Genomic DNA, 12437 nt, shown 5'->3' with positions numbered 1-12437 from the left:
CCAGTATGGGTCTTGCAGGAGGCAGCCCATCAATGATTCTGTTTCATCATTGATGTCTCTCTCTCTCTCTCTCTCTATATATATATATGTAGTATGTATCTATCTCTATATATTTATAGATAATAGATAGATAGATAGATAGATAATACACACACACACTAGTGGCCTGGTGCATGACATTCATGCACATTAAAAGGAAATTAATTAGATATTAATTAATATCTAATTATTTTAATATTGCTATTTGCCCTTTATAATAGAAGTGTAGAGATTAAAGAAAATTAGTAAATTGTATATGAAAATCTTTCTCCTGTCAGAGTCTGGGTTGCGCTGCAGGACTGAGTCAAGTCCCCGTCCTCACCCAGCTGGCCCCACCCCCATTGGGCAAGATCCAGACCCAGCTGGCCCACTACCATCAAGCCCCATGGGGCACAGGGCACAGCCTGAGGTTCCCCGTCAAACCTCGCAGGGTAGGGGGCATGACCTGAGGTCCCCCGTCAAACCCCGCTGGGTGGGGGGCATGACCTGAGGTCCCCCGTCAAGCCCAACCTGGCAGCGGGTGCAGCCTCAGGTCCCTGCTGATTGCTCATTACGGCTCCTTATGGGAACCCCGCCTCTGCTGTGGGTGCAGCCATCTTGTGATGGTGAGGGCATAAGGGTTAATTTACATATTACCACTTTATTATATAGGCTATATACACACATACATTTAGTCTTACCTTGGCTGATGTGGCTCAGTTGCTTGGTCACTGTCCCTTGCTCTGAAAGGTTGCCAGATCAACTCCCAGTTAGAGTACATGAATGGGTTTAGGGCAGTGGTCAGCAAACTCATTAGTCAACAGAGCCAAATATCAACAGTACTTCTTCAAAATAGGCTCGCCCAGGCCGAAAACCGACTTCTGCCCATGGGCCACAAAGTTTCAATTGCACTGTACGTGCGCCCGCACGTGGTATTTTGTGGAAGAGCCACACTCAAGGGGCCAAAGAGCCGCAAGTGGCTCGAGAGCCGCAGTTTGCCAAACACAGGTTTAGGGGATCTATCTATGGTGGGGGATGGGCAGGAGGCAGTTGATCCATCTTTCATCCATGTTTCTTTTTCTGCCTCTCCCTTTCTCTCTCTCATCTATAATAATAAAAGTGTAATATACAAATCGACCAAATGACTGAGCAGCAGAACAACCATCCAGATGACCTTCCAGATGACCACGCTATGACACCTACTGGCGCCAGGCCAGCAAAGGTGGATGCGATGCAATTGGTCAGAGGCCGGGCCATCATCCCATGATTGCCCTGCAGAGGGAGGCCCAGGACACTGACTGGCGGGCTGCAGGGGGTGGCAGAGCCACAGGCCAGGCTAAGGGACCCCCTCTCCCTCCAGAGTGCACGAATTTTGTGCACCAGGCCTCTAGTGAAAATATAGTTGGAGTGTATTCCTCTTATTTATTTGAAGTAATGCCTAGAAGAGAGAGAAGGCTTTTAGTGCTGCCAGTAGCTGGCTCCATAATGGCTTCAGGGACTGCCTCAGGCCAGCCCAGGCTGGGGTGGGGCCTCTTCCTGGACCAGGTGCTGGTCCCTGGGCAGGCCCCTCCTCTGGATCCAGAGCTCAGGGCGTGCACCTGGAGCAGGAGAGAGAGACAGATTGACTCACACACCTGGCTTTTCTGTGACTTTGCGCAGACAGGCAAGATGCCACCGCCTTTAAGGGAGCTCCAGCCCATGAGCCTGCCCTCCCCAGATGATCTGCCCAGATGATCTGTGCCCCTCACCTTGTGGAGTTGCCTCGGTGGGCTCCAGATGCTGCAGCTCCAACCATCGATTTTGGGCGTGGCCCACCAGGTGTGAGGCAGGGGAGTTGACCTGCAACAAGGCCTGCTTCACCTCGAACCAAGCGAAAGGAAGGGACTGCCCAAAACCCTGGACCTGGTCCAGCCAGGTCCCCACCATCGTAGCAATGGCCCTGGGGAGAGGCAGGTGGGCAGCAGAGTCTGAGTCCTGGGATTTCCTTCTCTCTGCCCTCCCATGGCACCCTTGTTTGGGACTGAGCCTCTCTTTGTGCAGGCCCTCCTTGCTCATCCAGGGCACAGCCCCATGCCACCCCCGGCCCCTGTGTGGTTGTCCTGGTTGTGGCAGGTGATGGATGCAGCAGGTTCAACACGGAGTCTGTGTGAGACTCTTCTTCCCGCTGGCGGCTCTCCTGAAGGTCCAGTGCACTGCCCAGCCCCACCCTCCAGGCCCTGGGCACCTGGGCTGAGGACTGAGACAGACTTGTGAGCAGCCTGCTCACCACAATCCTGTTCTGAGCCTGGCCACGGTGGTCAGGGGAGATGGATATGGAGAGGGGCAGGCAGAGCGGGGTGGGTCTGTGGGGGGGAGGGGACTCTGAGGGACAACTCAGCCCAGCGTCCCCTCCGGGTCTACAAGGCCCGGGACCCCACCCACTGTTGTCTTTGACTCCTGTCCTCCTGGAATAGAAGACTCCAGGGCTCAGGCCTTTCTTGGGAATCAGATGATGTGTAAGATTAGGGTTCTGCCAGGCACCCTCCCCCCTTTCCCCTTCCCCTCACAAACAGAGTACCCACTATGCTGACTCTGGGGGCCCTCCTCCTGGACCCAGAGACCACTCACTTTATGACTTGGTCCTGTGGTGTGTCATCCTGGTCATTATGAGGAGGTGAGCCTCCAGATGGAGAACACACCCTGATGGCATCAGCTCTGATGGATGGTGGACAGACCTGCGAATGATGGATAGAGTGACTGTTGGACCCACTGCCTAGAACTGAGGCCCAGGGTTTGTGTCTGTTTCATTCACTAAGTCAGGCTAAGTGTCTCCAAAATTGCCTGCTGGGAGTAAGAGCTTAATGCACATTGTCAAGTGCATCTGAGTGGGCCTGGGGCCCTGCTCTCCCCTGCCATCCCCCATGTGGCTCCACCAAGGACCAGGACAAGGTCAGCGAGGTGACATCTCACACTGCTTGACAAGTTGTTTCCCATGTGCTTTTCCACACTCAGATGCTCAGATGGGAGAGTCATGGGACTTTGCGTGGGACAGAGAGACACAATTGGCACGAACAACCACAGCTGGTCCAGCAGCCCTTCTGCAGAGCCGGCGGCAGGTAGGCCCTGCTATGGCTTGTCCCCACAGCAGTGCCTACCACAGCCCTATGAGTGTGTCATTGTGAAGACACATAGCTATCAGTGGGCAGAGGCCCCACTGTGCCGAAGAGGGGACCCGTGCTCACCTAGTTAACAGCTCATCCAGGAACCTTTGGGCTCTGGAGAAGGCCGGGTGGGTGGGCATCAGGGTGCAGATGTGGGGGGTGTTTCCAGCCGGGAAAGCTGGTACCAGGGACACCACCACCTTCTCCAAGGTGCCTTTCTGGAGGGCTCGCAGCCTGCGGGCCTCACACTGTCTCAGAGTGAACTCAGCTGCACACTCAGGGGGCAAGGAGGGACATCCAGTCAGCGGCATCACCGTGAGTCCAGGAGGATGGAGGTCTGGAGCTCACACAGGAGTCCCAGCCCCTCAGGGACGTGCACAACAGGAGGGACAGGAGGGCCCAGGCTGAATGAGGTTCTAGGTCTTCAAAGTTCCACTTAAGTTCAGGGGGTGGGGGATGTTATTACAATTGTGACCTGCAGATATTTTTTTTTAAACTGAGGAACAACAAACCTCCTTGTAATACTAGTCGGTACAATGTGTATTACCCCTGTTGAGTCCTCAAAAAATATTCCCATTATACAGATGAGAGCACAAAGGCTTAGGGATGTCACATGTCTTCTCAAGGTCATGAGGGCAGAACTGTGAACTGTCTTGCATGACATCCTCTCACAGCTACCTGAGACTTATCTCCTCCCAACATGGATGGAAAGGGTGTGGGAACCTTGCCCATCCCTGTGTGGGGACAGTGTACATGGCAGACATGGCCTATGAAAACCATGACTTCAAAAAAGACACTCTCATTTCATCCTTTTACATTAAAGGGCATTTTGAGACCATCATTATGGAGATCCCAGATTCTGCCAAGGGGCAAACGCCTGGAGACTCCAGACTGGAGAAAGGCGATCACCAGGAGAAGTGGATCAGCAAACTAGACTTCTCACCTGCTTATCCCTCACTGTGAACCAGCTGTGGGTGTAAACCAGCCCCTGCAGACTGGCCTGTGCTCACCCGTGTTCACTGGAGTACCTGTGGGCACACCAGCAGAACTGGGACAAGCCTACGTGCTGTCCAAGCCCTGCCCCTAGAGTGGGGGTGGGGCTGTGCCCCTCAGGTAGGGGGTCCTCAAAGAGAAGAGGCTGTTGATGCTGGGGGCAGACTGTCAATACAGAGATTAAGAATGCAGACACCCCCACACTCCTGTCCCATTGGGATCAGCTCCACGTGTGGGAATGTGCAGGCCTGGGCAGCATGGTGACAGTGCCCAGGACCTGTCTGCGGCCACACCACTCCAGAAGCACAAACCCCAAAGCTCCCTGCAGAGCCTCTCTACAGTGAAAGGGAGTCTTGGCTGTGTGTAAAGGTGTAACATAGCAGAGGTGTCTTCAGTGTCCTCACAAAATACTACTTTGCTTTGCTACAAACACCTTAGTTGGCTTACAACTCCAAAGCATATTACAATATTTCTGCCAAGATATATATATATTTTTCCAACTGATGGAAAGATGGAGACCTAGGCAAAGGTGTGAGCATAAATCAGGTTCTAAGGATTCCTGAGACTGAAATGCTCAGTAGAGTGTGGGGACCAAAGGCTGAATTCCTGATCAAAGCTGCCTCTTCTGCGCCCTCTTGTGGTGAATGAAGGACAAGCATTCCCGCCCCCCCCCCCCCCCCCAACCTATGTCTGAGTGCCTGATGGGAACTGACTCTTCTATGCCCTCTTGTGGTGCACATAGGTCATGAAGTCTCACAATGGGTCCCAAGTTGAATTCCTGATGGGAGATGTCTTTTCTGCACCCTCTTGTGTTGCACAGAGACCATGCAGCCCCGCAAAAGGAGCTAAGGCTGAATGCCTGATAGGAGCTATTCCTTCTGCGCCCTCTTGTGGTGAACGAAGGATATGCAGCCCCATGTGAGGACCAAAGACTAAATTCCTGATCGGTGCTGTCTCTTTTGCGCCCTCTTGTGGTGCACAGAGAACATGCAGCCGTAAGTAAGGACCAAAGACTGAATTCCTGATGGGAGCTGCCTCTTATGCACCCTCTTCTTGTGCACAGAGAATGTGAAGCCCCACATGTGTAACAGCCTGAATTCCTAATGGTAGCTGTCTCTTCTGTGCCCTCTTGTGGTGTACAGAGATCACGCAGCCCCATAAGGGGTCCAAACATTGAATTCTTGATGGCACCTGCCTCTTCTGCATCCTCTTGTCTCGCACAAAGTAAATGCAGAGCCCACTTGGGGCTCAATTTTGAACTATGTTTTTAAAGATTTACATTTTCTATTATAAAAAGGAGCCCTAGCTGGTGATGTTAAGTGGCTAGAGCATTGGCTCTCAGATACACAGAGCTTTGGTCCCCAGACAAATTGTGGGTTCAATTCCAGTCAAGAGCATGTACCTCAGTGGCAGGCTCAATCCCTTGCTCCAGTTCGGAGTCTATGCAGGAGGCAGCCAATCGATGTGTCTCTCACATCGATGTTTCTCTCCCTCTTCCTCTCTCCCTCCTTTCCAGTCTTTCTAGAAACCAATGGAGCCTTGCCAGTGTGGTTCAGTGGTTAAGCATCACCCTATGAACCAGGAGGTCACAGTTTGATTTCCGGTCAGGGCACATGCCCAGATTACAGGCTCAGTCCCCAGTGTGGGGCATGCAGGAGGCAGACAACCAATGATTCTCTCTCATCATTGATGTTTATATCTCTCTATCCCTCTCCATTCTTCTCTGAAATCGATAAAAACATATTTTTTAAAAATGGAAAAAATGCCCTTGGGTGAGGATTAACAAAACAAAAAAAAACAAAAAAAGGAAACTAAAGATGCATACTGAATATTTTAACATGTTGAAAGATTTAAAACTTTACCTTATAGACAAGTTGGAAGATATTAAAAAGTTTCAAGAATGAATGAGCTGTGGTCCACCCAGCCACAATCACTATTAACATCACAATGTGTCTCTTTCCAGTATTTTCCCTGTCATTTTCATTTGTTTGATACAATTGAATCACTGCTTTTATGCAATTTTGTTAAAATTGTTATATGTAATACACTATTTTTTTTTTTTTTTTTTTTTTTTTTTTTTTTTTTTTTTTTTTTTTTTTTTTTTTATTTTCCTCTTAAAGTATGTAATACACTATTTTTAAATGTAGATATGAAAAGAGTGATCCAAAGAGCTGTAATAATTTTATATTCTCAGTGATAGAGTGCATTAGATGTTAAAAATTGTTTCTCTCACATCAATGTTTCTTCTTCTTCTTCTTCTTCTTCTTCTTCTTCTTTTCCCTCTCTCTCTCTCTCTCTCTCTCTCTCTCTCTCTCTCTCCCTCCCCTTCCACTCTCTTTCAAATCAATGGAAAAATATCCCCAGGTGAAGATTAAAAAGAAATGTTTAAAGTTCTACAGTCGCCCACTGATGCTCAGCAACTGTCCTTATTCTCACTCTGCCTGTGATAGATTCCCACTGAGGGCGCAGGCTGGAGACACACCCTGGCTCCTGCTGCCTTGGGGATGGGTTCGGGGAGAATGCAAGTCCCCAACTTCAGCCCAGATGTCTTCCCAGTGGGTTCTGGTGACCTACACCCCTCTCACCGTCTTCTCACCACTGCACTGGACTCATTTCCTGTGCTCCACCTCCTGTTTCCTGCTCGGGTGAGACAAGACAGGGGCCAAGTTCATCCTAGAAGTAAGCAGGTCCACGAGTCCTCAGACCTTCCTCCATGCCTTCCCCACCCCCTTTCCACTCCTGCTCCTGCCTCACCTCCAGTTTCCCAAAGCTGCTTGGGGCCCCCAGGTCACAACAGCCACAGGCCCAGGTGAGCCCAGAGGGAAGGGAAAAGTTGACAGGTGCTGGCCTTGAGCTACCACTGGCAAAGAACTTGTGCAGCCCATGACTAAGGCGGCTTGCTCCCTGTCATGTCTGAAAGCTGCTCACTTACTCTGACTATATTCTGCTGATGTCTCCAGAGGGCAGTGGATGAGGTCAATGGTCCCAGATAATTCCAGAAGGACAGCACATGCCATTATCCGGACCCAAGGCGGGGACCAACCCTGTTATTTACCTGCCGTCTCTGCCTTTCGGGACAGGATGGGGTTGGTCATGAGGACGAGCAGCCGTGGCAGGTACTGGGTGACGCAATGAGGGATGGTGTGCTCCAACCCCCTCTCACACCTGCAGGAGGAAAACCCAGTTATTCCAGAAGATGTCTGCTCAGCTGGGAGCCGAGATGAGCATGAAGGCAAAAGGGAGAATGTACCAATCTCCTTCCGGGTCTCCCCAAAGGAAACCTGACTCACATCTGCCGTCTGTGAGCCGGTGGTGAGTGACAGGAGAACAAGAAAGACGGATCAGGCTTCTGTGTGGGCGGCAACGGGAGGACCGCTAAGGCTGCACTGCAGGAGCCCCCACAGGTCCCTGCTGGAAAACGGAAGGAACGGAAAGGACACTGGGCGGTGGATTTCCCCCACACGCTCTGCTCACAGGGATACACAGTCCCACTAAGACAAGGCGCTCAGTGAACGGGTTAGGGCTTGAACATGTCCTGTGCTGTGGGCCTGGACTGCCCGGCGCAGACCATGGAGAGATGCAGGCCGTCTCCTTGAGCAGCCCGGAGGCCACGCTTGGTACTTCAATGGACACCAGTTCTCAGGGTCAACAGGAACAATCATGTCAGTGGCTCTTTTCAGCGAGAGGGGCCAGGACTCCTGCGGATGCTCAGGGACATCACCACAGGACGTGCTGGAGTGCCACACAGGGATGTTACCACAGTAGGAACTCACTGGGTAAGAAATGCATAATGTGAGGGAGAATGGCAAAGGGGAGAGAGGACTGCTCAGGCCATGAAGGAGGTGGGAAAGCAGGTGTGAGGGGGAAGCCCCTGGCCACGGAAGGAGGAATGACAAAAACGCAAACACTCGTGTTTGGTCAGGCCAGGAGGGGGACAGTGGCAGGAAATGCAAGCAATCGGGCAGGGAAAGTGCATGCCCATTGTTTCCCTGGCAGGGCTGCCTTACCTGGACACAGAGGGTAGTACAGCATGAGCAGCCCCGGGCACAGAGCAGGGTGGCTAGGCCCTGACCATTAGGTGGTGGAGCAGGATGATGCTAGGAGAGAGCCAATGGGACACAGCTGAGAGGCTGCCAGGGAATCCAGTGAGGGAACCGATGCCCACTCCCATGCTCCCAGAACTCAGGCAAAGAGTTGCCTGATTTTGCCTCTCAGTTGTTGTTTTTACTGAGATGGAGTTCAAACAACATAAAACTAACCATTTTAGCCCTAGCCAATTTGGCTCAGTGGTTGGAACGTCAGCCTGTGGACTAAAGCTCTCCCAAGTATGATTCTGGTTAGGGGGCACTTACCACTTATGAACCAGAAAGTCATGGTTAGATTCCAGGTCAGGGCATATGTGGGCATGATTCCCAGTGTGGCTTGTTCAGAAGGCAGTTGATCAATGATTCTTTCTCATCATTAAGGTTTTTATCTCTCCCTCTCCTTTCCTCTCTGAAATCAATAAAATTATATTTAAAATAATCTGTCAAATTGCTATGAAATTTTCCAATATTTTTCCATTCATTATTCTTAATAAAAAAATAAATGAAAAATATTGAATATAAACTGTAATCAGAAAATAAATTTTTAATTTAGAATCCATAGGCAGTAAAATATCAGACATATCTCATAGCAATTTGTTTACCAATATATCTCCTAGGACAATGGAAACTAAGGATAGCACAGACATGTTCCCAGGAACAAACTGTAATTACAACTAAAATACAGAAAAACTTCCTGAATAATCAACAAAAAACTCACAAGAGAGAACCCTGATACCCGAGGACCGAAAGTGGAGACCACATAGAGACTGGTAGGAGGTGTGGAGGTGCGAAAGGTCTGGCCAGGAACCCACAGACAGCAACTGAAGTCTGGAGGGATATCTCAGCTGTGCGGGGTTGCCACTGACAACTCTGGGACCTGATCCCCAAGCTGGGCCCCCCAGCAGAGAGTACCAAAACTGAGTAAGGTACCTCAAAACATCTGACAGTGAAAAGCAGCAGGGTTCTGTCTGCCAGGGGGTGACAGCTGAAAATTCAGACACCCACTTAAAGGGCCAACACACAAAATTCCTTGTGGAGCCACCCACCTTGTCCTCTGGCAGAGGGAGGGTGAAGTGGACTGAAGCTGTTGAGAGAAGAAGTCAGGACTTGGGACTTGGGGGATAGAGCTCAGAAGGCAGACACCCCAAGTTTCATGGGCTGAGTCATTCTCTCATGCAGCAGAGGACATCTTTCCCACATATACATATGCCTTGCCTGTGGAGGACAGTCTACATTAGGGATCCTCAAACTACAGCCCGCGGGCCACATGCAAATACAAATATTGTATTTGTTCCTGTTTTGTTTGTTTTTTACTTCAAAATAAGATATGTGCAGTGTGCATAGGAATTTGTTCATAGTTTTTTTTAAAACTATAGTCCAACCCTCCAACGGTCTGAGGGACAGTGAACTGGCCCTCAGTTTAAAAAGTTTGAGAACCCCTGGTCTACACCTTATTCGAAAACACCTTTCCCTGAGGCCACTTAAGAGACTAAAAATAACAATTAGCCTCCAGGTAGAAGCAACTGCCCCACACTGTTGAAAAAAACTCTTGTTACACCTGAGAACGATTGCCTGGGGCACAATTCAAGTCAGAATCCTATCAGTCTGTAGGCAGAGGTGGTCTCTGAAGGCTTTGAGTCTTTGCCTGATTGAATTAGTTAGAAACAGCCTTTAACACTATCCTGCACTAGAGATTGAGAGGCGTAGAGGATCTACCCTAATACATAGTCACAAACCCAAACCAACAGGTAAAATGAGGAAACACAGAAACAACCCCCAAATGAAAAAAACTAGAAAATTCTCCAGAAGAAAAGATAAATGAAGCCAAGATAAAAATATTTATCTGAAATAGAGTTCAGACTAATGATGGTAAAGATGCTCAACAGCATGGAAAAAGATATAGTAACTATGAAAAAAGAACAGTCTGAGATAAAGAATGACCTAACACAGATAAAGAACACATTGGAAGAAATACACAGCAGATTAGGGGAAGCTCAGGATCAAATCAGTGAATTAAAAGATAGAGATGAAAATATTGCTCAGTCAGAGGACCAAATATACATGAATAAATTAAATTAAATTAAAAAACATGAGAGCAGCTTAAGGGAGCTGTGGGACAACGTGAAACATAACAATATTAGAATAGCAGGTGTGCCAGAAGAGGCTAAAGGGAGAAAGGAATAGAGAAGGTGTTTGAAGAAATAATGGCAGAAAACTTCCCTAACCTGGTAAAGGAAAAAGTCACACAAGTTAAGGAGGCACAGAGAACCCCAAGCAAGAAGAACCCAAACAGGACCATGTCCAGACACATCATAATTAAAATGCCAAAAATAAAAGACAGAGAATCTTAAAGGCAGCAAGAGAAAAGAAAACTGTTACCTAAAAGGAGTTCCCATAATGCTAGCACCTGATTTCTCATCAGAAACTCTACAGGCCAGAAGGGAATGGCATGAAGTACTCAAGGTAATGAAAAGCAAGTATCTGAGACCAAGATTACTATATCCAGCAAGGCTATCATTCAAAATAGAAATCAAATAAAGAGCTTCCCAGACAAAAAAAAGGCTCAAGGAGTACATCACCACCAAGCCAGCATTACAGGAAATGCTAAAGGGACTGCTGTAATGAGAAGAAGAAACAGAGAGAGAAACCTAGCCATTCAGAATTAAAATGGCTATAAATAAGTACTTCTCAATAATAACCCTAAATGTAAATGGATCAAATGCTCCAATCAAAAGGCCTAAGGTAGCTAAATGGATACAAAAACATGACCCAACTATATGCTGTTTACAAGAGACCCACCTCAAAACAAAAGACACACACAGGATGAGATGGAAGGGATGGAAAAATTGTTGATGCAAATGGAAAAGAAAAAAAGCTGGAGTAGCAATACTTACATCCGACAAAATAGACTTTAAAATGAAGGTCATCACAAAAGACAACAAAGGTCACTACATAATACTAAAGGGATCAATCCATCAAGCGGATAGAACCCTGGGAAACATATATGCATCCAATGTAGGTGCACCGAAATATATTTTTTAAAAGTTCTAGAAGACTGTAACAGAGAGATCAAGAACAATACAGTCATAGTAGTGGACGTTAACACCCCTCTGACTTTACTGGACAGATCTTCCAGACAAAAACTTAACAAGGAAACAGAGACTCTAAAGGACACACTGGATCAGATGGGTTTAATTGACATTTATAGAACATTTCACCCCAACACAGCAGAATATACATTCTTCTCAGGTGCACAGGGATCATTCACAAGGATAGACCACATGTTAGAACACAAAACAAGTCTCTACAAGTTCAAGAAGATTGAAATCATATCAAGCATCTTCTCAGATCACAGTGAAATGAAATTAGAAATCAACATAGTAAAAACACTGAAAAACATTCAAACACATGGAGGCTAAATAGCATGTTATTAAACAATGAATTGGGTTACCAATGAGATCAAGAAAGAAATAAAAAAGTTCCTGGAAATAAATGTAAATGAACACACAACAACCCCAAATCTCTGGGACACAGTAAAAGCAGTCCTGAGAGGGAAGTTCATAGCACTACAGGCATACCTCAAAAAACAAACAAACAACAACAGCAACAACAACAAACAAAACAAGAAATATCAGCAGTAAACTATATAACCTTCAACATAAAGAGCTAGAAAGAGAACAACAAGAAAATCCCAGAGTAAGCAGAAGGAAGGAAATAATAAAGATTAGAGTAGAAATAAATAACATAGATACTAAAAACACTATACAAAAAAAATCAATGAAACCAAGAGCTAGTTCTTTGAAAGGATAAACAAAATTGATAAACCATTAGCCAGACTCATCAAGAAACAGAGAGGACCTAAATAAATAAAATTAGAAACAAAAGTGGAGAAGTAACCACTGACACCACAGAAATACAAAAGATTGTAAGAAAATACTATGAACAATTATATGCCAACAAGCTGGACAATGGGGGTGAAATAAACAAATTCCTAGAAAAATGTAATCTCCCAAAACTGAACCAGGAGGAATCAGAAAACCTGAATAGACCAATAACAACTGATGAAATGGAAGCAGTAATTAATAAACTCCCACCAAACAAAAGCCCAGGTCCAGATGGCTTCACAGGGGAGTTTTACCAAACATTCAAGGAAGAACTAGCACCTATACTCCTCAAACTATTTCAGAAAACCCAAGACGAA

Source organism: Myotis yumanensis, unplaced genomic scaffold, assembly GCF_028538775.1.
Source record: "Myotis yumanensis isolate MYYU_CA2020_CCGP unplaced genomic scaffold, mMyoYum1.0.hap1 SCAF_11, whole genome shotgun sequence".
Classification (NCBI taxonomy): Eukaryota; Metazoa; Chordata; class Mammalia; order Chiroptera; family Vespertilionidae; genus Myotis; species Myotis yumanensis.
Note: the sequence above shows the minus strand (reverse complement) of the source record.